The 26,087-nt window shown below is 34.2% G+C and overlaps 1 protein-coding gene and 1 long non-coding RNA gene across 4 annotated transcripts in view; one reads left to right on the top strand and one right to left on the bottom strand.

Annotated features, from left to right (window-relative positions):
• The window catches only part of LOC114248347 (uncharacterized), a 138,833-nt gene that overhangs the window by 83,890 nt on the left and 28,856 nt on the right, over positions 1 to 26,087 (bottom strand). For all 3 annotated transcript variants that reach the window (XM_028181558.2, XM_089740334.1, XM_089740335.1), the window contains exon 2: positions 21,648 to 21,673. The gene's annotated coding sequence lies outside the window, so the exon portion shown is untranslated. The remainder of the gene's footprint in view (positions 1 to 21,647; positions 21,674 to 26,087) is intronic.
• On the top strand, positions 14,676 to 16,492 carry LOC114248349 (uncharacterized). Its single transcript, XR_003624945.2, has 4 exons — positions 14,676 to 14,789; positions 14,913 to 14,951; positions 15,115 to 15,180; positions 16,388 to 16,492. It is a non-coding gene; the product is annotated as an uncharacterized LOC114248349 (long non-coding RNA).

The following is a 26,087-nucleotide window of genomic DNA, read 5'->3' on the forward strand; positions in this document are numbered from 1 at the left end:
TCTTGCAGTATGTGTCCCGACGAGCTCAAAGCTCATCTGGTAAAGAGTCGGAGAGTACAGAACTATTTTTAAATTATAAAATTTAAACTATTTAAATTATATGTCATCGCTAATCTAGAATCATGAATTCGAAGGCCTATTTTATTGTTTAACCGCTGTTGTACCTGTACTGTAGGCACCCTACAAACAAGACCGAAGGTTTGCTACACGGCAGAATGGTGGTATAACCGGTGAAAACTACTAAATGGTAGTATAATGAAGTAAACATTTTCGTTTCTAAAAAAGTTTCCTATGAAGAACTAGCGAACCAAACTCAGCGGGCAAAAGATTTTTATTTCGATTACTTTTGAATTGTCATAGAGCGAAAAAAATTTATATTCCTGATTCGGCATGTGAGATATTTCTATGTACTTATCTATATATATAAAAATGAATTGCTGTTCGTTAGTCTCGGTAAAACTCGAGAGGGGCTGGACCGATTTGGCTAATTTTCGTCTTGAATTGTTTGTGGAAATCCAGAGATGGTTTAAAAGGTATAACTATGAAAATGCTCATCAATCGGACGGATTACTTTTGTTTGTTATAAGTTTATTTTACACAAAAGTTTAGGTCTTTTATTTATCGATTGAGGCACTACGAAGTTTGCCGTGTCAGCTAGTTTATAATAAAAAAACCTTTCAAATAAAGAAACAATCGATTGATTAAGTTTGAAAATGAGTAGTAAAATTCGGTAAAGTATAACTTATGAGATGACTTCATATGCAAACAATAACAATCAGAAACTATCCGACTACATTGGGCTGAATAATAATAATAATACTCGAAGCATTAATTCTATCTTTCACATAGCAATTTTATTAACATATGAAAAAGTAGGTCGTAAAGTCATACAAACATGACACAAATATCGTTTTATCTGGGGGCAAACTACCCGAATATCGATGGTTTTGTTGGCTAACATTCTCATGTATTCATATTGGAAACAACACACCGCTGACTCTTGTATTGACGTTATTTATTACGCAATATAAATGAACTAGTTCAATCTGAGCGACTATGATACAAAAACTGTGTGTGAGGAAAAGTTCGCAACAAGACTTGTGTATACATTTCTGATTGGTAAATTAATTAATGCATTCATGTGTTCGGGATGCTCAAAATTTAGTATTTATGTAAAATGGCTTTGTTTCTATGTTGACTACAACAATTTTTTTAATAAAAAACTATCCCGAACACATTAACGTTCGGAAATTTAATAGAGATTTAATAAAATAGAGTGAACTTGTAAATAATTTTCCGGTATAAAACGCGAAGGACTTGTTTTCCGCCCACAAGTTCTATGCACCGCGGATTTTGTTAAGCCACTCTAAGCCGTTTTACAGCCAAGAAGACGCTTACATGGATTTCAATTCTCTTTGTCAAGTGGTCCGAGGTTTGAGACGTTTGAAATGTGTTTAGACACGAAAGCTCTTATTGCGGACACTTCGCAATTTTTTAAGGTAAAAGTGAGAAATTCATCTAGAGCACGAAATTTGGAGGCATTTACATATTGGATTTGGTTTAAGGTTTAATATACATTATTGTATAAACACCATAGCGTGGTACAAATACTAATACAATTTATTTAACTGTTTTTATAATTTGATTCATTGTTTTTTTTATGTAAGAAGAAAGACATTAAATTAAAGTCGCATGTACACATAATGGTAGATCTATTACTGGTTTAATGCGTGCTTGTCTTGACTCGATGTAGACGTATCTGTGATGGTTCATTGTTTTTGCGGTAAGTGCCTTGAGATTACACAAATTGATGCTTGTATGTCTGAAGTGAAAGGAACTCTGCTTTAAAATAATGGATCCGTTTGTATTGTTTCAAAAATACATTCGTTTTTAATGCGACGTTAATTATGTGGCTGTTAACGTGACTTACAAACGTTTATATCTTTTTTTTTTTATTGCCTTTGTAGGCAGACGAGCGTACGGCCCACCTGATGGTGAGTGGTTACCGTCGCCCATGGACTTCAGCAATGCCAGGGGCAGAGCCAAGCCGCTGCCTACCGTTTAATACTCTCCACAAGCCTCGTTTGAAGAAGGACATGTCATAGCGCTCGGGAAACACCGTGGAGGGGAGCTCATTCCATAGCCGGATGGTACGTGGCAAAAAAGACCTCTGGAAACGCACTGTGGATGACCGCAGTGGTTTCAAGTAGTATGGATGAACTCTACTCCGGTGGCGGGCGGTGCGATGGTAAAAACTAGACGTTGGTATCATCTCGAACAATTCCTCAGAGCACTCCCCATGGAACATGCGGTACAAAATATTATCTCGGTGTATTGGTTATTTATTGTATTTGTCAGGTATCTGATGCCATTTGAAGGTCAGAAGCGGTCAACTTGCGAGGCGCTAATGAATTTATTTAGCGTTAGAGTGTTACAAAATGTCAAACAACTCTAAACAGAAATGACCTCATCGGTTATCCTATTTTATACTGATCATACCCAAAGGATTTTGCGAGTGCATGTATTTGTTATTATCTGTAATAGTAGAAGTCGTTTGCTTATCATATTATGTTATTAATGTCTAGTCTGCTTCATGATTTATGTATTACGGTTTTAAGTACAGTGTACTGGAAGAAATTTAAAAATATTTGCTGTTCAATTATTATAATTTTTTTAAGACATAAAAATGTAAACTGATTAATATTTATGAAAAAATTATCAAATTGTATCCTAACGTAATACCATATTATTATATCGCTTTGAGAGAAAGTATTATACTAACGTTGTAAAGTTTGCAAAAGTGACCACTCAATATCCACATAAAATTCTCTTAATTAAGAGTCGTTAAAAATTTAAACGGTCGATATATATTTGTAATTAAAAGTCATTATATCCAACGTTTCGATTTGTATTTGATTGTAATGTATTCTAGATATATGTGCGACCTATCCATTGGATATTTGGTACTCGCATATCAGTCTTACAATATCTTTCGTAAGGAATGCGTGAAACATTTCTATGTGCGCCGTGCTTGAATTGAAGATGCACTCAAGTCTAACTTGACGTAGGATATGTATTGCCTCAACGTCGCTGTAGCACTTTCTTGCATTACCTTTCCTATTGTTAGTAGGTAGATCCGTCTGGGACTTCGGTCCGCAGATGGAGGGAATCGAGAGAACGGGTTAGGTTTGGGCTAGACGAGTTGTGTCTAGACGGCGAACGCTTGCGTCGTAACCCTATCGGTTGTCGGTAAATTATGCGGTACGCGGGAGACGTGTCACTTGAATATATGCGCTCGAATTCGATTTCTATTGCATTTATGCTGTTTCTGTACTATTGTGATTTTTTATAAACTTTTCTTTTGATAATCCAAACGAGCAAAATCATATTCATGTATTCTAAAGGAAAATAATTTATTTATGCGAATAGTGGCCACTATTTGATCAAAACGTCGACTATGATTCAACGCAAAAGAACAAAAACTTATACACATAATATGTATTTCTCCTAGAAAACTATTTGGTTAAACTATTGACAAAATTCTTTTAGGTACACAATACACATTACAGGTTATAAAAAGATACACAATATAGAACAACAAGTAAAAAATCTGGCCTATAACATAAGCCATATGCGCACAACTAATCAAAATAAATGTGTTAAGTACATAATGTTCTTTACAGGATAAAATAATATCATAATGAAAACTAATCTAACTTATAATGTTATGAAAGTAATTCTACTGACAATAAACACTAAGCAATTATTTTATTACTACTAAATCTACTATTAACATGAAGAAGATACCCTTGAACAATTTTATAAACATCACTAGCTTACAAGTAAAAATATCCAATTCAGTTGCGACTTTGCTAATTTGATAAAGGTCTTTTACATTATTTTATTTTACAAGTTTAAATATCTCGGTAGTTTGCTTGCCAATACAAGTTCCCAATTATATTAATGTAGACGCTGACATCGTACACCTTGTCAATACGGACAAAAATGGATCTCCCCTCTACAGAACGTGATTTACGAATACCAATCCAACGAGCGAAGATTTATGAAGCAACAGACGGATAAAAGGCTTATTACTGAAATGTGGATGCTCGAAAAATCCGCAGTAGTAATGCACGATGTTGGATAAAGTGCCGAATATCTACGTCCAGGACTGCTTTAAAATATTTGCAATTCTAGCATGCTCGTAAAGATGTCTTTGCGATAGTTAGACTATATGGTGCGAAGAATTTGATGGAGAAATATTAAAGTGATACTTCTGTTTAAGACAGAGGTCCAATAGACCTCAGTTAGTATGGACATTGGTTATCAAGAGAGATCTTACAAAATATAACCTGTTCCGACGACAATCCAAAATCAATCAAAGTCGCCTTTAATTAAAACGGGAGTAGCACCGAATGAAAAAAATCACTATGACTAACAGCACAGCAGCATATTCAAATTAATACACATATGTATGTAATTTGGTAGATAATCTACTGGAAGGCATCAGTTTTCAAAAGGTCACATTCATAGATGTTTATTATTAAATAAAGCCCTAACCCAATAGTGGGGAAAATATAAATCATATTATAATGTGATGCTGCTATGGTTATAATTTACATGTCACAGAACTTTCAAGTTGGGATATAATTCATGTCTGAGCCCGAACTTTCACTCAGAAATGAACAAATGGAATCATAAGATAAACATTGAAAGCTTCTGAGAATACAGCATTATGATGTTGTACTCAATACTATATTTTAATGTTGCTACGTTTTTACAAGTTAAGTTAACGGTAAGTCTGGGCACGTCTCAGAAGGGAGAGTAGTGTTCGTGCTGCCCTATTTGACCGACCTTCATCCGATTCATCAAAACTACCTACCTTTCTTTATATCCGAAAACTTGAATTGGGATAGTATTGCAAGTAATTACTTCAAAAATGTTTTTTCTTCATTACAACCTGTTCAGATTATTGAAGGACTCACGTTTTTGAACTAAATTGGTTAAGTAACATTAAAAAAAAATTTCATTCGTTTTCCATAAGTCCTCTATAATTTCGATTTCCGTGTGAAACTTAATTAATTTTTACATTCATGTGAATAAAATACTTTTTATTTCCTTTCGGAGCTGTTGATGTCACCCGGCTATTTTCCCAGAAGGTTGGTTGAATTTCACAAGTAATCATATTTCTAAATATATAAGCCACAGACGAAGCTGTTATAGCCGGGTGTATATATATGTTATGGGTTCCGGTAACCAACTTTCGGTAAAACGAAAGAGCTTCTCTATCCAGCTAATAAAATCCAATAGATAAATCAAGGTAATTTTAAGATGACAAAGGTGGGCGTGCGACAGAAAAGATCCTAATGTTTTCGCAATTTTGAACTGCTGGCAGTTTTGTGTAAAAAATATGCGAAGTGAATAATAAATTGCGGGACTTGGGCCTTGGAATTATAATATTTATCTAATATACGTATGTACTTTAATGTTTATTAAATGTGTTGTTTGGCGACCACAAGACAACATTGAAAGATTGATCGTGTTGGGCAAGGTAGAAGGGAAAAGTCCCACCAGCCGGCCACCAAACCGTTGGTCGGATCAGATAGCTGCGCTCACTGGACTCTGTGTTGCGAACGCCCTGAGAGAAGCCGAAAACCGGAGCAAATGGAAGCTGATGGTACAAAGAGCCACGAAGGGCTTTCAGGGACACGACCTTCAACAATGAAGTATTCGGCTAAAAAGAAGAAGAAGAAATGTGTATATGTAAGATGAACGAGCTTACGGCATAGCCTAACTAACACCCGGTGTTAAGTGGTTACTGGAGCCCATAGACATCATAGCGTGAATCCCACCAACCACGTTGAGACTTGAGGTCTATGTCTCAATTATTTAGTAATTACGCACATTTTTGGCTGATTTTATTTTTATTACACGATGTTATTCCATCATTGTGGAAGTAATTCATGAACATAACCTAATTGCATATTTCATTCGAACAATTGATATCTGCCTGCGGGATTTGAAAACGGGCATAGTCGTATCGCTCGATACGAGTACACCGGGTGCGTTATTATCCCTTACGGCACGACGACTTCTGAATTGTGATGATCTGAGATAGTTCTTCAGAGCTAACATTGTATTAACAATCTAAATCAACTAATGTGTAAATTTTAGTAGTCATTTTTAAACTTTAAGCACATAATTATTTTTAAGTACAACGATTTTGTCATTCAAGGATTCAGCTTCGGTTTCCAAAGGCCTGCTTTCAAAAAGTAACACAATTTTGTAACAAGCTCGTAACTCAATTACGTGTCTTTCAAAATAAATTTAATTATTTACTTCACGTTTAGTTTCATAACAATAATGTGCATATCAAACTACATGTGGCAAAAGTAGTTATCTATTTCCCAATGGAGCTCGCTAGATACTCCGTAGCTTTAAACGTAATAGACAAGGAAAAGAAATCTAGATCAAACGGACAATGAGCGTTTTACGAAACTCGCCGGTAATATACGTTGGGTGTTAGCAAGTTATCTTCGGTGAGAGTGATGCTAAATGGCGAAACTGGTGGCGTACAATGGAGCATTGCTACTGAACTCTGAGAGTGTATCGTTCGCGGGTCATCGCATTGCAACCTTTCACTTACAGATACAGATGTTATCCGATATTCAACTATCACGTCTTGCTGGAGAGTTCGATCTATTTATATCGCTACTTTCGAGTGATTATCTTGATTTTTATATTTATAATATAACTAGCTTTTGCCCACAACTCCGTCCGCGGGGAATAGTTACTTTGGCATAACGCTAAATTTTACCCCCATTTTATTTACGTAGAAAGCGAAAATATTTTTGAATTATAGAATGTTAAGAAGCTATTTAAACCCCTATTTTGAAACATTCTTTATTGGTGCTCCACTTGTATTGACCTTACCGTGATGTTATATAGCCTATAGCCTTCCTCAATAAATGAGCTATCTAACACTGAAAGAATTTTTCAAATCGGACCAGTAGTTCCTGAGATTAACGCGTTCAAACAAACAAACTCTTCAGCTTTATAATATTAGTATAGATTTAATGCTAACATGATTAGATGTCGGTCCACAACCATATAATTTTCTTAAACTTTATAGGCGTTAGTTTAATGTACATACGCGTTAGGCCTATACGGAAAGCAGACGTCTTTTTAATTGAATTGATCTCAAAATAATTTATTTTAATTACTTGCTTTAAATAACATCAAAAGTGGGGGCTTTTACTAGCCTCAATTACTAATAGAAAAATTCAGATAAACTACATTAATCGTGATAGTAGCTTAGTTACCTTGATAGCGCTGCATATATAAATGGACCTATTAGGTTTTTACTGACTTAATCTTTAGGTGAAACAGTAAATTGCTTCTGGAAAAATTAACTTACTTAAGATAATCCACTCATGTATGGAACTGGACAATAGGTATTATTAACAAGAATCAATTCAAAAAGTTTCTTAAGAGGTAAAAATAGTTTTTGTTTGCCAGTATGAATAGAGCAGATTCAGAGTCCATGAGATTGTAAGCGGTGATTGTTTAATACGTTTACCGAAAGCTTTCAAGAGAACAAAATCCAATACACACACATATATCGAAAGAAGAAAACGACATAAAAATTGTCTGGTTTGAAATTTGGATCTCGTTTATAAGTATGGTAACTTTGTGCACAAGCAATTTTCTCGTTCAAAGCGTTCACCTAATCTAGATAACTTCTTAGTATTTAAAGAAAATATACTAGAAGTTCTACCTAGCTTGATATATTTAATGAAAATTAACGTACACAAAATCCTGTGAATTATATATCTGACGCTGCCTACATCCTGTTGTTTGAAAAGGTTGAGCTGAAAGGTGGCGCAAGGTTTTCGTAATAATATGAGTTGTGTATGACGCCACGTCACGGTCGGGATGCCGGGAGATGATTAACATTAACGGAATTAATTTTAACGTCGCCTCAGTAATAGATTAAATACGCTTTGATAAAAATTCTCTTTAGTAATTGAGAGTGGTTGGTTCAGTTACTTTTCAAATTTAGCTGTTCAGGTTATTGAGGTCCTCAAATCTCACAGTATCACTACCGTCGCCCAAATTAAGATATGAGATCAAAGTCTAAATTTTGGGGACGCGTAATTACTTCCTTCACACAGTATGGTGGTACTACATATTGTGACTATATAGCAATGAAAAAATACTTTTCTAATTTTTTTCCCCTGAATTTCAAAGGATTTGGGTAGAAAAAAATTGGAATCGGTTTTTTTTCACCTTTCGAAGACAAAATAAACATGTAACAATTAAAATTTTATACATAATACTCGTATAGTCAGTGATCCACTAATAAAACAAACCGTACTATCGACACCGACTGAAAATAAATGCATTCTCGTCACACAACTGTTACATTTTGGTCAATCGACGAATGAATGAATGCTTTTATTAGCAGTGCTAAGCTAGGAAGCGTAGTTATTTATATGTATTTTAAAGTCGAACTGTTGCAAATGTTACATGCTGTTGATATATTTTGAGAGCAATTTATACAATAGTTTTGTGTCTATACAACACGCGGATTTTTTATTGAAACGCGATCGCTACAAAGACTATTATGCACACGCAGACATAGTGTGTACTTAATAAATATTTTATTGACGATATTAAATCGCAATGGAGCAAAATATTTGTGTCATTGTCGCGACTAGACAAATGAAATGTTACGAAAATTACAACGAGTTTTATCTAAGTTAGATTTTTTCATATAAGCAATCAAACTGAAAACGGGTTAAAAACATATAGGACAATGAGAATAATTTCTGTAAAAATTATTGTTGGGTCATTTTACAACATTCCGCTTATATTATCTACATTTCATAACGCACTTGATAACTAGAAATGTGTCAGTAAAGATCGCAGAGCAAGCGTGTAATGGGCATTGATAAGCATTTATCTTACGTACTTTTTATTCGCTGAATGTAATAACTCGGTGCTAAGCACCCGTTTAAGGAAGTATCAGCAACTATAACTTTAATTAGAATTCAATTTGTAATCAACTAATTTAATCTTTGTAATTCGGCTTTTACATTTTTCCTATTTGCGCATTTAATAATGTATTTTCACATGGCAATTATTTTAGTCTTGCACTTGATTTTTACAGTTTGTTTCTGTAGGTACCATTTCAAATCAGGATTACTTCGAATTTAAGCAAGAAAATGTTGCAGATTTTCTTTTGTCATCAACATACAAATTGTTTTAAAAAAAACAATTGAATGTAAAACTTAAATCAAATTTTATGCTCAGTGAATTTCTATTAAATTCGTGATTATTTTCCGCCATTTTGTATTAGGAAATGCCAATGAATGTGTATGAAAAATGAAAGGACCGAATATACCGTATAACCGTTCAACTATATTGATAATTTTTTTGGGTTTACTGAGTTTGGTAGGTATTTTCCATTAAGTTTTTCTGTCCTAATTTTTTTATTAAAAAAATTTATTCGTTCAGGTTTCTACTACAACAGTTTCTAGAAACAATCACGCAGAAATAACAGCATCGAAGCTTCAAAACAGTGAGTATGGTTTTAGAGCAGGTAATATTAAAATATATATATTTTTTTTAAATGCAACGCGATATTAATATAATTATATAACTTTTGTACTAAAAAAAAATAGGCAACAAGTTTTTGTCGAAGAATTTAAGACAGAGGAATGACATTAAAACTTTTGCTGGTAAAAGTGAAATTTCATCTGCAAATAACGATTATGCAACTGATGAACAAAAAACTGTAGAAATCATGAATTATGCATTCGAAGATGGGGATATCCAGAAAGACGGTAGCGAAAAAAATAACAACGAGGATTCTTTAGAAGAAAACGATGGAGCTACTGAAACACAAGAAATGGATATATCTCAAAACAGCAATGAAAGCAATGAAATGGAGAAAGAAATTCAAGACAATTACCAAGATGATCAAGGTAGACAGTTTCAAATATTTATCATATTATGTACACATGTACTCACGCTTTTAGTTTCAATTTGTTTTCGCCTGTTCTAGTGTATTGTTACAATTACAATGGGAAATAAACTAAATATTTAAACTTTGACAATGTTACGTTTTATCTCAGTGAGGTTTTTTCAAATAGCTTATTTAACTGATTCTAAATATTTTTTGTGAAGTTTGGCTTCCCATATGGTTTTCGAGCCTCACAATTCTCCCCACGGGTGTCGTTAACCTTAATAGTGGATAATAATACCTAGTGGATTATCGAAAAATTTTTTTTGTATATTCTTGATTAACGATAGTAGTTGATTTTTTTGTATAATCGTAGATCTTGGATGTAATAATAATTGATATTTTCAGCTTCTGACAGATCGCTGAGGGTTGGTAAGCACGAGTTTTTCTATTTAACAAGTAACAAAAAAAAAGTTTGATGTTATTTCTATTCATTAAAGCGCGTAAACTCAACTACCGTTTCGCGCGTAGTTGGAATAGCACCTTGGGCTACCAACGAATAGGTAGGAATAAATCGATGCCTCCAATGAACACTACTTAATCTAACTCAAAATTTTGAAATTTTCGTTTTTCACGCAAATCGCTTCACTATTTTAAAAGTATTACAAATTATTATTGATGGGGCTCGAAGCAAGAGTAAATCAGCTAGTTACACAAGAAAAAACCATAAATATATCTGCAATAACAAAGATTTTATCAACTTTTTTCATTTAAACGCTCCTCCTGTAAACCTACGAATTTGGAGTTAGCGTAGTGTTCATTGGAGGCATCGAAATATCTGACTAGAGCATAACCAGATTCTTTCGTATGTGATCACATCGAAATTTTGTGTGCTTGAAAACTTGCTGATTCCCTGTTAAGCAATTCATCACTTATTTCTTAATACCTTGGTAAGCAGACGAGGACATAGACCGCTTGTTAAGTATGGTCATTGCCGCCAAGGACACCGGCAACGTTCGGAGTCATACTTCGGCGCTACCTACTATTTACGAGGTTATTTTAAAGTGGCGTTTTATAAATAAGGCCAGATACGAACCTATGGTTTGCTCTGTGTTTAGGTGTTTAATATTACTTATTGAGAACTATTTACGAAACAGGTGATATATTAACTCCGAGTGAAATGTTGCCTATAACTGAAAAACTCATAAACAAAGGTGAGTTGCGGCGATATTTATTTCTGCGTTAATCCCAACCGAGATAAGCAACAAACGTTCCAAACAAAATATATTACGGAAAAGACACATAATCCTCTTGTTATTGATCACGATACTCCGATAGCTGTGCATAGTACGTATTTGTTTTCCACTATTAGAGCTTATTAATAAGAGAATTATGCAGTACATTTACTAATTGGATGGATTGTTGCAGATTGTAATGTATTTGAATTCTTGTTTGGTTAAAATGTTCACATTTCCATAATTGATTGATTCATAGCTTGATTAACAAAAACAATTGCATTTTCAGTCGAAGAACCTGGACGTAAGTATTTATTTATAATTTTTTCGTGGTAATAACAGTTGATTCGAATACTATGGTATGTTACACAGCGATAGTCATGTATATTTTATACAAGAGCTGTGAAATTATCATTAAATTACGATATTACCACCTATAAAGATTCGATTTTTTTTTTCATTTTATGTTTTAATCCCTAATATGTGGTTTCATTTTTGTATGCTTATTTTTCAGGTGGAAAGGGAATAATCAGTTCAGTGAAGAGTCCTCAAGAGTTAGCTGACAAACTTTTCGAAGCTTTTTGTATGTCGCCTAATAAGAATGGGATAAAATAACTATTTAAAAAAAACACTTAATTTAATACAAATAAACTTTGTTTTCTTCTAGTTTTCACACAAAAGAGGATTGTGACATTAACAGGTAAGATATATATAAACAAACTGAACATTTATCAGAAACTCAAGTTTTCTTTTTTTTTCAGATTTCGACATCTCTGGACTAGATGCATTACAAGCTTTGGCATTAAATGGAGAAAGTAATTGTTATTTATATTTTATTTTTAATTTATTTAAGTAAGTTATTTTTAAAGCTTGCATTTAGCTATTTTGCTCTTATTAAATTTACATACTCTTCAAAAATTATTACAGAAGCCAATTTGAGATCACATACGGAATCAGTCACAGAAGCCCCTCAAAAAATATTAAATTTTAGAGGTAAATTCATCATCTATCATTTCTTGTTGCAAAACCGTCACACCGTCACTGTCATAATATTTATTTTTTTAATTTCCAGTGTTCTTTTTCAGGTCAATATATAGACATTCCGGCACCTAGAAAATGTCATTACAAACGTAACTAAGAGACTATTAATATATAATTTAAAATATCGCTCTTTTGATTTAAATATAATTAATTGTATTTTGTATATTTTTTTCAGTTATCAAAAAGGCAGTGCAACTTCAGAAGCCGCGTAAAGGTAGTAAAAGCAAACGACGGGGTGAGTCTGTGTCTTGACTTTAGTATTTATTTAGACTTTAGACGAACCATATCATTAGTCTTGTTAAATATTTTTTTATGAAATGAGATATTATATTAATTAAATTCATTTTGATATTGTTTTTTTCTGATCAATAAACTACAGTGTGTTTGACAAAATTATAGGTAAAATTCTAATTTACTGTTAAAAACTATTTTTTTTTAACAAAGCGTTACTATTATTATCATTGAAAAGCATATTAATGCGTAAAACATACTTTTGTAGATTTGTTAAGGCGCGTTAATAAGAAACGGCGCCTAATTATAAACGGACCGCGTCGTGGTAGTCCTAGATCACTCGAAAGGTACAAGAAATTACGAAAACAAATGATCCTTGGACATAATTACACAAAAACAAAAACATCAAAGAGGAAAACGATAAAAAACCACAAGAGAGTAAATTCTACAAGTAATGTATTTTCGCTGTCTTATAATATTCATCATTATATACACCGTGATAAAAACACATTGGCATCCTTTTATAATCGGAAAACGTAGAATGGTAAACGTACAGTATAATATAGTATAATATAATATTATGTAAGTACTACATATTTTTCAATTATAAACGGCGGTCTGCAGTATGCAAAAGAATTAGAAATGCCAAAAATTGTTTTGTTGTCAGTGTTTTTTAATATACAATTGTTAAGAACTTAGGCATATCCAAAGTCCGGCTTAAAAGATGGACTTTAATAGAACAAGAACATTACTATGAACGATTATAATGTAAATAACAAAACGATATTATTATATTGTTTTTAGGAAAATGGAAAACGGTTTGCCGTTGGAAATACGAGTGTAGAGATATCAGAGATTTGGATACATGTCAGGTTCAAACGCAGTGCATAAAAAACGAAGAAAATGCTTTAACAAATCGATATTGTAAGTTTTATATTTCTTTTTTTTTTTTTTTTTTTTTATTGCTTAGCTGTGTGGACGAGCTCACAGCCCACCTGATGTTAAGTGGTTACTGGAGCCCATAGACATCTACAACGTAAATGCGCCACACACCTTGAGATATAGTTCTAAGGTCTCAGTATAGTCACAACGGCTGCCCCACCCTTCAAACCGAAACGCATTACTGCTTCACGGCAGAAATAGGCAGGGTGGTGGTATCCACCCGCGCGGACTCACAAGAGGTCCTACCACCAGTAATTACGCAAATTATAATTTTGCGGGTTTCATTTTTTATTACACGATGTTATTCCTTCACCGTGGAAGTCAATCGTGAACATTTGTTGAGTACGTATTTCATTAGAAAAATTGGTACCCGCCTGCGGGATTCGAACACCGGTGCATCGCTTCAACACGAATGCACCGGACGTCTTATCCGTTAGGCCACGACGACCACTATCGTATTTCGTAAGCAGAATTTATAAATAAAAATATGTATTAACATTTCCTTACGAAAAATAATTATACTATCCGAACTGTTTATATGTGCTATGGAATAACTATTTCGACAATATTACAAATTAAATTTAGAAGCATTGAGAAAAAATTTTGCTACATTTTTGTATTAAAAAGAAATGTTCAAAAACTATACCATATTTAATTTACAGTTGAGAGTAAGCCTGAAAATGAAGAAAATGCCGAATTAGTTGAACGCTTTAGAAAAATGCGTAAGTCAAGTTTATCCGCTGCCCTACTTCGAGTTTTAGTTGTAATAATAATAACTGGAAACACATCCTGCCCCAATTTAGAGTTCCCTGTGTTATTGCACCAGAGACTCAAATAAGTTACTTATATACGTTTAAATATATACATATATAGGTAATCCACACCCAGACAAAGAGCAAATAAACCTGTTTGTAATACGAATGTTAGCCCGATGTGGTAATCGAACCCAGGACCCTCGGCGCAATAGTCGGGGCCGCTAACCACTACACCACAGAGTTGTGAAAGAGAGTTCTTACAGTTGTTACAGTTGCTTTTGCTATAGATTTTGTAAGCTCTTCGAGCGTACGGGTACCTTGCTTCGAAAGATCGCAGGGCTGGACTCGCATTACTGATATCGATCTGAAAGACTGTTATACTATATATAGGTATAACTCACAACGCAAAACGATAACATGGGCGGCGGCTGCGTCTACTTTCTTGTTAGTCTGCTTGAGTTAAGCTAAAGAAATAAAGATTCAAACTTTTTTGTTTTTAAAATTCGAAAAAGCTCTTATCCACCCTATGGAAAAGTTCGAAAAAAATAATTTAAGATTACATAATTTGTTTCACGACAGTGGGAATATCCGCTGTTGACGAAGACGTGGAAAAAATATGTAAGTAGTCAATTCTAAATTTTAAATCTCAATTTATTACTGTTTACTAAACTCATCATTTAAGGGAAATGTCTATGAAAAATGTTTTTAAATACTATTCTAACGCTTATATAAAAATTTTAGTGGAAAACCGCGTGCTTCATCTACGTCCTTCAAATATGAGTGAGTCTAAAGTCCGTATTGAATTGATTTCGTGACAATAAAAATTTATAAAAATTTCAAAAATGTATTACGTAATGAATTCAATTATCATTGAATCAATTTGATTACACAAACCCAAACACATTACAATCCACATTATAATACATCATGTATGCATTTGCAGATGGAATTGACAAAATCGAAACTTTGAGTGAATATTTCCATAAAATTGTTATGGCTGAAAAAAGCGGTAAGTAAAATTTTACTTTGGAAATCAGAAAAAACATTAAATTTCAAAAATATTGACTTTAATCGTTATTTTAGTATTAGAATAAGCTGTTTCCGTACAAGTTCCAATTTTATGTATAGAATTCTCAAACGCAGCATATTTAATAAAAAGCGTCTTTAGATAGTAGCGACAAATCCGATTATCGTGTGATCTATTTTAAATCACTAGTCTTTTGCATTGTCAGCTTTAAACACAATCAAAATAATGAAAAACTGTTTAAATGTAACCCGGGTTGGATTTTATTTATGAAAAAAAAAACTTTTTTATTTTTAAATAATATTATTATCATAATCATAATTTAACGGAAAACCGAATTCTTAATTTCATCTTATTTAAATTTATTTGATACTAAGCACGATATCAGAGTACAGTTATAAAATTATTGTATTCTCATCTGTACTTGATACGTGTAAAAATTTTCAAGTTAACCAAAAGTTTTGAAGTCGATGAGAATGACGTTCCAAGATTCTATCAGATACAAATATACATACATTTAGGCGGATGAAAGCGTGTTAAAAACCGCAAACAGGTTATCTGGAGCTATAGAGAAAACTGGGTATAGATAATCTGTAGAATAGGGATTACAGCGCATAAAATAAAATTTCTACTGTTTCAAAATCTTCTGTGTTAATAATAATTAAAAATTAATTAACAATTTTATTGCGCCTTGCTCATTTTTTTACCGTCTGCGCCATTTTTCTTTTCTCTATTAACCTGTCTGTCATTCTCTTCTCCCTTTCTTTCCGTTTTCTCTCACTCACGTCTTAACGCTCCGTTCCACACTCTTTTCATACGTTCCGTTCTTACCAATCCTACAAACCTAATCATAATCTTAATGATTATGATGATCAAAGTCGTTTCACTATTCAAAGCCATTTAAATATATAGGCAGAAAACTTCCTTCTTTTCTTTTACGTTCTGTTGGTTTGTTATGTATAATATATATCTTTAAAGCTTTAAGTATTTTTTTTATAAAATTAAACTTATTTCCATAAATTCGTATGTGAAGCAATGTACATATGATTACTTAAATTATTTTGTTAACGAGTTATGTGAGCTCAATTTCAGGTTACGTTTAGTTTTGCATAAATTAATTTTAGTAATATAAAAAGACTTAGAACACTGCCTGTACTATTTAAGTTTAATAATTTTATTATTTTATTTTTAGGAAGTACGACCCCATCCAAGTTCTTAGCCAAAAAAAATTGAACAGAAGAAATTAATCGGCTTTGGAAACAAAGACGCCACGACACGATACTACGATTATTTCTAAGAAAATATTACTAAATTCTGATTTTTATTCTCAATAACAAATTAAAATACGTTTTGGTGTTTATACGCCCGATTCCTAGTGTATTTTAAATGGTATTTTTAATGAACACAGTGATTGCTGTGTTCCAAATGCGTTATGATTTTTTTCCGGTCACCTATTTAACAATTCTATGTAATACAATTCGATGTACGCTCTAAAGGTGAGAGGTGATATGTGTTACGTGCATCGTATGCTATTGTGAAATATTGAAGCCGACTAAGACGACTTCGCTCTCCTATATTGTCTATAACCGTCCCGGAAAGGAATGACAGTGACTTCCTCCTTCAAACGATATAGATAGATACGCATTCTTTTAACTGTGACCTTTTAAAATGGTGGTAAATCAATTCAGTTTTGATAGATTATATTAAACTAGCGCATCGAATTAATATGATTATTATTTATAAAATCAATTCTTTAAATTTCTTCTCTTAAATTTCTTTCAATTTTATGTTGATATAGGGCGCTTTTTAATTTAGTTTTATTCAAAATGTATCTAAGTAGTGTGTACAGATATAATATATAAAGACAAAACAATTCCTTATTCGTCAATAGATTTTCATTTTCTTTCTTCGATTAGTGACTGTTGATGGGCTTTTCTGCTTTCACTTTTTTATGTAGTACCTATGTATTTATGTAGAACGTACTTACACATGATTTTTTTCTTCTTAAAATGACAACAACAAAGTAGGAAATTTAATACATAATATGTATCCAAATCCTAAGGCGTCAGTGATTATTATATGATTGAATTATTGGGCGAACACTAGTATATATTTTTATACGTCTTTTAATAATGTTTAAATTATGTCAGCTCAATCCATCTTTTCTTTAAAAGTGGATCCTCAAATATGCAAAAATGTTGGTGATATAGAAACATGTAAGTACAATGATTTAGACATTCGTATGAGTTGCGAGAAAACTCAATCACGATCTATTACGTTCGAAACCGGCGTAAGAAACGAGTTCATCATTACGAACGCGGAAGCGATGAGAACCTCTTCTGAATTTCAAATGAATAGACATAATCCATATTTCAGTGGAGAAGGCAGCCGGAGACCGCAGTGAATCGGGGATTATGAGTTTTGCCGAAACTCAGCAGCCTCATGAAAAACTACGTTGAACAGATTGCGTTCATATTTACAATTGTACCTAAAAATTTGTGATTTTAGTGATAAAAAGTGATAATAATAACTAATAATTAAACTAAAAAGTGATAATAATAACTAATAATGTACGATTCCAACGTTTTTTCTTTCTTAGTTATGGTTTAATTTAAAAAAAATCATAATTGACAATTCGAAAGAGTTTTCAATTTTAAAAACAAACTTTGAATTTTGCGTTAATGATGATTGCATCCATGACGTAAGTCCGCTAAGCTAATAGAACGTTTTATACGCTTCTGTATACAACAACATTACTGTGTACATGAATTTATTTAAATGTTATTCTCCATTCGAGTTCGTGAATGACATCATGTTTCACTTCGCTTTTTTGTGTTCATGATGATTTTATTGTTTAAGTTTAAGTTTTTTATTAGTCGATCTCGCCAAATTTAATAATACTTCATGAAAATATTTAATTGCAAAATCATATAATTTTATTTTTTTAACAAATTAAAAAATATATATTATCATATTATTCGTTAACTTAATTGGGCGACTGATGTTAACATAACAAGATCCTGATTATTTATCTAAAAGCAACAGCAAAAACGAGCCGACGCGAAGTAATTCTATTTATTTTAATAGATCTGCGGTGTGGCAGGTGAGCACACTCAATTATATTTCGATCAGGACATCGCCGCCGGCGCGTGCTGCAGCCCTAAATGGATTATTGGTCGTGGACGGCGACGTAAGGGGAGGGCGACAACCAGAGCTGAAGGCAGAGATGGATCTAAAACCCCTCAAAGAGTTTTCGTTTACGTAATGTTAAGCATAACGTTTTTTTTTTATTTAAGTTGTAATTTGTGATAGAAATACAGAACTATACATATTATATTGTATTATAGTGTACTTTATTGTATATTTTTTAAATTATAATGTAAGATTCAGTTTGAATTCAAACTCTGACACATAATCAAGTGTTAAGAGTACCTACTAGTGTGAGATTAGAATGCCTATTGTTAATTTAATATATTAACCCTAAATATTTATTTTAGGTGTTTCACTATCATGATCGCGCAGATGGACTTATAGCTAGCTTGGGGCTACTGGCACCTATAGGCACCACTACCATTACCATTAAATTGATATTGATGCTTAAAGTACATTGGAATAACGGTAATCCCTCATTTTAAATAAGTTTCCTTGAAGGAATAGGCACGTACGGTGGTATGAACCCTTGTGAATACAAAAGTGCCTTAGACTCTGTCGCAATTTTCTGACGCTTAGCTATTCTTAGGCAAGATCCACTGGTATAAGAATACTAGTGTACATTTCTAGCCTTAAATGATTTCGACGGATAACCTCAAATTATAACTGTAACTTAAACAATTAACCTAAAGTCAATATAAATGCACATATATAAATTAATTGAAGAAACATAAAATAAAAAAACACACCCGTCATATCCCTGACTGAAAATTCCAATAGAAACCACCAGAAAGCAAAACCGAGTTCCAGTTCGGTGTTGTGGCTATTAAAAAATAAGTGCAATGGACCTATAGACAGAAGAGCAATTAACAACGGGCATAGCTCCCATAAAGAATCGCAACCAGAAAAGCCTTGTTGCGAATGTCGTTTGTTTTACCTACCTACAGCTAAAAAAAACACAAAAAAAAAAAACAGCGAGTCAGTTTCACAGAGGCGGAAACTGATAGAAGGTGGGCAAACATTGAAATGCAACGCCGCGTTCCATTTCACGTTTAATGAAAATAAAACATTGAAAAATGTAATGACGACGAGCTTTGTTTGAAACGTCGGAAAAATATTCATTTGCAATACTAAAGAAATTAATATTCGATAGTGGCCGCATGTCATATGCTAAATAGATTTTTCTTACCGCAAAATATCGACGCTTGAAGGCAAACGTGACTATAAGCGACAATAACTGCTTTGTACATAAATGATAGGCAATAACCATATTCGATGCGCAAAAAATATATATTTCTGGGTCTATTCAAATCATTTCAATCCTACAGCTACTAGCTAGATTCTACTACAGTTAGATTCGTTAAAATAAATTTTGTTTTCAGGTATTTCAACATTAAATTAGTCTACTGTAAAGTTCACGCATTGTCGCTTAGTCACGTTTGCCTTTCAAGCGTCGATATATATACAAAGGTAACTCTGTACTTTTATCTCATATCTTTATTTAAGTTTGTGAAATATAATTTTCATAATATATAACACAATAATTCATTATAAAATGAATAACATTTTTCAACAAATATTTCTAGAGTCTAAGGTGTTAATTGAGGATTTTAAAAGTTTTATGTATTTGTTTGCACTTAAAAGGTTTGATCTCTGTTAATCCGAGTTTCAGTTCCAATTTCAAATAGATACGAACGAAGCCACAAAAATGTTATTTTTTAAAATCCACTAAAAGCATTATTCTGTTTGTAAGATTAAATATATAATTGATAAAATACAGATAAAGTATTTAAATTGAAAAAGTGGTGATATATATTATATGGGTGACAGTTTTTGTTGTGAATTTTTTTTAAACACATATGATGTCTTCTGGTGCCCATTTATGGTGAGCTAAACAACTCAATTATTAGTTACATATGACATAATGCGTTGTGGTTGATGTTCATCTAGACGTAAAAAAAGATTTATTTAATTGTACTGTGTATTAAAATATCAATCACTAACGTTACCTTTTAGTTTATATAGATACTGGTTTCGGAATGCCTATTGTCACTTCGAAATTGAATCGCAGAGTATGTAATGGTAGTTGAGGTAATTTTGGACTCCAAAAACCGAAAGCTCACTAAAAGGCGGACTCAGATCTATTTATCTTAGCCAATAAACACAATACTACATAGTTCTGTTTGAAATTCCAGAAAATGGTTGGCAATGAGCTAGTTACCCATAAAATATTGAATTCCGAATGGTCGTTAGGATATGACAACAAAAGTAAAAATCAACTCAGGCTTCAGGCAGAACATATGGGACTTTTGAATTCTAATACAACATGCAGCTACGAACAAAAAAATATTTCGGGAAACGGCACGTGCTATCTATTTTATATGTTCTACGTAAAGGATTTATACGGAACCCTATCACGGATAGCGGTAGACAGCCAATATTGAAGCGGCCGCGAATGAGTTTGATTGTATTGCGTTCATGTACTGGCTTCAGAGCGACGGGAACATTATTGCAAACAACTGCGTATTGACATTAATATTTGTATGCGTGACTTCCAAATATTGACATATTAGTGATCGCCATATCAAAGAGTTGATTAACCTAAAAATAATTTGAAGCATTCCTTGCCGAGAAGGACACGGAATTACCAAAGGCCATTTTAGTTAAAAGTGCTACAGAATTATACTTAAAGTGTGGCTTCACGGGCCTACGAGAGCACTAAACTCGTATGAAGAGGCGCGATCTTAAGAAAGTTACGCCACTCGTAAAATATTCAAATCTCGAGGGTGATTTTCCTTGCTCTACCATAAAATGCAAAGCAAGGAAAGTTCCTTCCTTCCCATATCAGAGAAGCGTCACAGGCCCCGATGCGAAACCCTGACAAACACACCCGGACAACAAAACAAAGTTTCATTCAAAAGGGGGATTAAACTACAACTCGCAAATGTCATAGTTTGATAATATCTTCTTTAGCAAATTTGTTTTTCCTGGTTCTAGGAAGATAAATAAAAATGCCAAGTTATTATTAGGATTTCATATAAATTCCACATAACTAAACGAATTCAAATCATCCAATTTATTTGTATCCTGCTGTGACCCAAACTGTTAGGTCTCTAATTATGAGCAAAAGTTTCACGTATATGAAGTATGAATAAAAGTTATTATCCGAATTTTGATAGAAGCGAGTACAATGTATCAATAACCTTTATTATTTATTTGAATCATATAATATTTCTGTATGATTGATCGAATTCCCGTTTGCAATAACTGTACTAATTAATATAAATATCACCATTCCTTACCTGTATTGTGAACACCGTTCAGCTTCCTGAAACAATAGAAGAAGGGTTATGAATTTATTTAATATGCTTTTTTTATTTATTGCTTAGATGGTTGGACGAGCTCACAGCCCACCTGGTGTTAAGTGGTTACTGAAGCCCATGGACATCTACAACGTAAATGCGCCACCCACCTAGAGATATAAGTTCTAAGATCTCAGTATAGTTACAACGGCTGCCCCATCCTTCAGACCGAAACGCATTACTGCTTCACGGCAGAAATAAGCAGGGCGGTGGTACCTACCCGCGCGGACTCACAGAGCTCACAGAGGTCCTACCACCAGTAAAGTAATGCTCATTTAATAGAACAAATATATGGAGTGAAATTCATACAAAGATATTTACATGCTTTTATGTTTATCAGAAACGTATCAGCATCTAAAATAGAGAAATAGTAATAGTAATAATTCAGTAAGTTTAAAACTTTTCAATCCTTATGGTGAAGTGAATTTTCATACAGCAATAAAAAGAATCACATTACGATTTATCGCGTCACCGCCAATAAACGCGAGCATGTGAGATGGAGATGTTCTTACTACCGGCGAGTCACCGAGAACCTATTTCTTAAAAATAATATTTATTTCGACAATTTATTTCGTTACCGTTTCCGAGAATATTTCGTTTTAATGATATTTGAGATGAGATTGAAGTCGTCGTGGCCTAAAGGATAAGACGTCCGGTGCATTCGTATTTAGCGATGCACCGGTGTTCGAATCCCGCATGCGGCTACCAATTTTTCTAATGAAATACGTACTTAACAAATGTTCACGATTGACTTCTACGGTGAAGGAATAACACCGTGTAATAAAAATCAAACCCGCAAAATTATAATTTGCGTAAATACTGGAGGTAGAACCTCTTGTGAGTCCGTAAGCAGTAATTCGTTTCGGTTTGAAGGGTGGGGCAGCCGTTGTAACTATACTTGAGACCTTAGAACTTATATCTCAAGATGGTGGCCCATTTACGTTGCAGATGTCTATGGGCTCCAGTAACCACTCAACCCCAGGTGGGCCGTGAGCTCGTCCACTCATCTAATCAATAAAAAAAATAAAAATTTGCTGTTGCGTATAAAATGTAACATAGAGAAAATCCATTTTTAAAGGGTCTATCTATCTAACAGTCATTTTATAATATATTGTTCTTAAAACTTGGCCGGGGACTCAATTACCAAGTGCTTAGTAGAGCAGGCATGCTTCGAGAGTTCCGGTGGGACCCCAGCACGCACTCACGTCCACAATAGGCTCTCTGCCCGCCTTCACTTTTAACCTATTCAAGTGGTCTGAATACTAAAATTATGAGCAATTCTTCAACTTCTCAAATCCATTGTTTCGTTCGTGCTCTAGAGCTTGTGATCGTTTGTTTTCGACTATCCAATATTTTACGAACTAAACATTTTCTAACTACAAAACAAAATAGCTTACGTGTTGAATATTTGTTTTATTCATGCCACTTAACGGACCTAAGAATATTTTCATAGAAACAGGATAAAAGTAAGTTTTATTGTAGCAGAAGAAACAATGATAACTTAGTTGATTTGTGTTGATCAAGTTACCGTGGCTTCGTATTTATGGAGCTGTCATATAAATAAAACTCCCAGACCATTAACTTTGATTGCGATCACTGACAAATATTATAAGGGAGCCCGTGTAGGCCACGCGGTATGCCATCAATATCTGTCATCGGTCACCGAGTAGCCAAATAAAAATGTATGAACGGCGTTATGTCGATCGGCCAATGACGCGGCCTTTCATACATCCCGCTCATATTACATGAGATGACCCAATTCGTAGCGAAAATAAAATACATGCGAACCCTTCGGGAGATGAGCGGCATTAACTAATATAATCATTTTTATGCTCATGAGAGTTTGCAAGATTTCTATTCGTTAACTGTGCCGGCCCCCTACGTTTCCTCCTGTAAATTGTATTTCGGTACGAACCAGAACGGTCGGCTAGGAACTGTGTCAAGGATGATAAGCGGAAAATTTCCTTTGAATACGCGAAATACGGAGCATTAAACAACCGGTACTCGTCGGCCTGTAAGTACTGACGCTTGCCGGCCCTGGCTATATCCCGGGAAATGATCGTTTTAAATCCCTAACACGAGAATTTCATGAACAAAACAACAGCTAAGCATGCAATGACCCACAACGATTACGTAATAAAGTTAGATCTAATTTTTTGTTTTGCTTCGAAACTGCGTATTTCCTGATCTAACAGAATACCGTTTTTTGGGCTTATACATAGTCAGGTCATAAATTCTGTCACATGTTTAATGTAAACTAATTGAAACAAGTTTATTCATTATGTAACCATTCAATATACCAAAATGAACTTAACAAAACATAGATTCTTATGATACTAAAGTTTATTCAAAATGACCTCCGTGATTTTGAATACAGGCCTTCAATCTGCGCGGCCAGTCGTCTATCGCAGCACGAACGAGGTCCATGTCAATATCGGCGGCTGCCTTAATCAAGGATGTCTTGAGTGACTCCAAATTGGGATGAGGCTTTGAGCACGCCTTTTCCTCCAAGTGTTGCCATATCTTGTAATCTAACGGATTCAAATCTGGACTGGAGGAGGGCCAGTCTTCGTGCCGGATGAAGTCGATTTCACGCGCCGCCAGCCAGTCTTGTGTGCTCTTCGCTCTATGAACTGGCGCCGAATCTTGTTGGAATACCCAGTGCCTGTTATTGAACATGGTATGAGAAACAGGTACCACAAGGTTCGTCAGGACTGTATTTTGATACACAACTGCGTTCGTTTTTACACCTTTCTCACAAAAATGTACTTCTGTTAAGCCCCAATAAGAAACTCCCAACCATACCATGAGCGAGGATGGAAAATGACCTCGTTGGACACGCGGAATACGGTTGCTCGCTTCTTCATTACTGTGTGCGTACACCTTATCATTTTTTTTGTTGTAGCTCTCTTTCTACGGTAAAAATTTTTTCATCCGAAAAAAGAATTTTCCGATATTTTTTTCCCGCGTACCGCTTCAACAAAGCGCGGCTTCTCTTCAGTCTTAGGTCCATTAGACGAGCATTCCAACGATTTCCTGTTTTTCTTCGATATGCCCGAAGCCCTAAGTCTTCATTTAACACCCTTTTCACCGTGGTTCTGCTTAACCCCATCTGAAGGGCCAACAGTTTCTGCTTACGTTTGGGATTTCTTTGAATCCGCGCCTTCACAGCTTTTATCACTGCTGGAATCCTAACAGACCGAGGGCGACCACTTCTTGACCTGTCATCTACACTAGAGTCTTCATTGTATCGTTTGATGGTACGAAAAACGAATCTTTTGGTTATATTCAAATTTTTCAGTATGTTAAAAATTTGAATTGGCGCGTAACCGCAACGATGCAACGCACAATAACTGCAACACGGTCTTCTTTAAGCGTCCACTCCATATATAAAAATGAGTAAAATTCTAAATGTATACTATTTTTATTTTCATGAACAATTTGAAATTCGAGTTCAATAAACTTTTTTGTGGCCAGCATTCTAAAAGAAAAGTTTTTACTGTGTGACAATACTTATGACCTGACTAGGTATTATTAAGGATATAAGTAATATCTCAATATTTTTTTTGTATTGTTTGCCAATTTGCGAACGATTTCAATTGTGATTAAGTGGTTCCTGAATCTCGTCAACAGCACAACGTGAATGTCACCACTGGCTTTCGAGAGACGAGATTGAATTTAATAACGGCTATTCTATAAGTTGGTACACATGACTGCGTCGCGACAGTCATAAGTGGCACGGTGGTACTTACCCTTGCGAACGCACGATACGTCATACTACTAGTATTTTTTTATTTATTGTTTTTTTCACTCAACAATGGCGCAATATATCAACATGATTATTTGTGCATAGTTTATGTTACCTAGTGAGGTAAACTATTTGATGTTGTTAATGTAATCACCCCTGAGAAAATATGCTGAAATATAACAATGAGTTGTTGAAACAACAACACGCGCGTTTAAAACGTGGACCTTGTTTTAAATCAATGACCGTTACATACAAGCACACCGATGGCTTTCAATATAACGATGGTGTCACTAGTACCCATGGACATCGCAAGCGTGAATGCTGTCACGCATCCTGAGATGCTCTAAATCACAATGGTATTGCGCAATGGTTTCCCTATCCTACAATACAGAACACATTACTACATCTTGGAATATGCTTACGGCTATATATTTTTTATACCTATGCTGATAGCCTTGAGAGGCTATATCCGCTTCTTCTTGAGGTGTAGGTGAGCTCACGGGGCTTAAACCAGGTGTATTGCTAACACTGGCCCTAGCAAGAGCAGTGCTTCGTAGAATCTACGACCCACTGAGAAGTTCCGGCGAGAAACTCAGTGGGCTGTGTCTATGGGTTAATTCACTCGTCGAGCC

The sequence above is a fragment of the Bombyx mandarina genome, chromosome 04 (genome assembly GCF_030267445.1).
Source record: "Bombyx mandarina strain Sakado chromosome 04, ASM3026744v2".
NCBI lineage: Eukaryota > Metazoa > Arthropoda > Insecta > Lepidoptera > Bombycidae > Bombyx > Bombyx mandarina.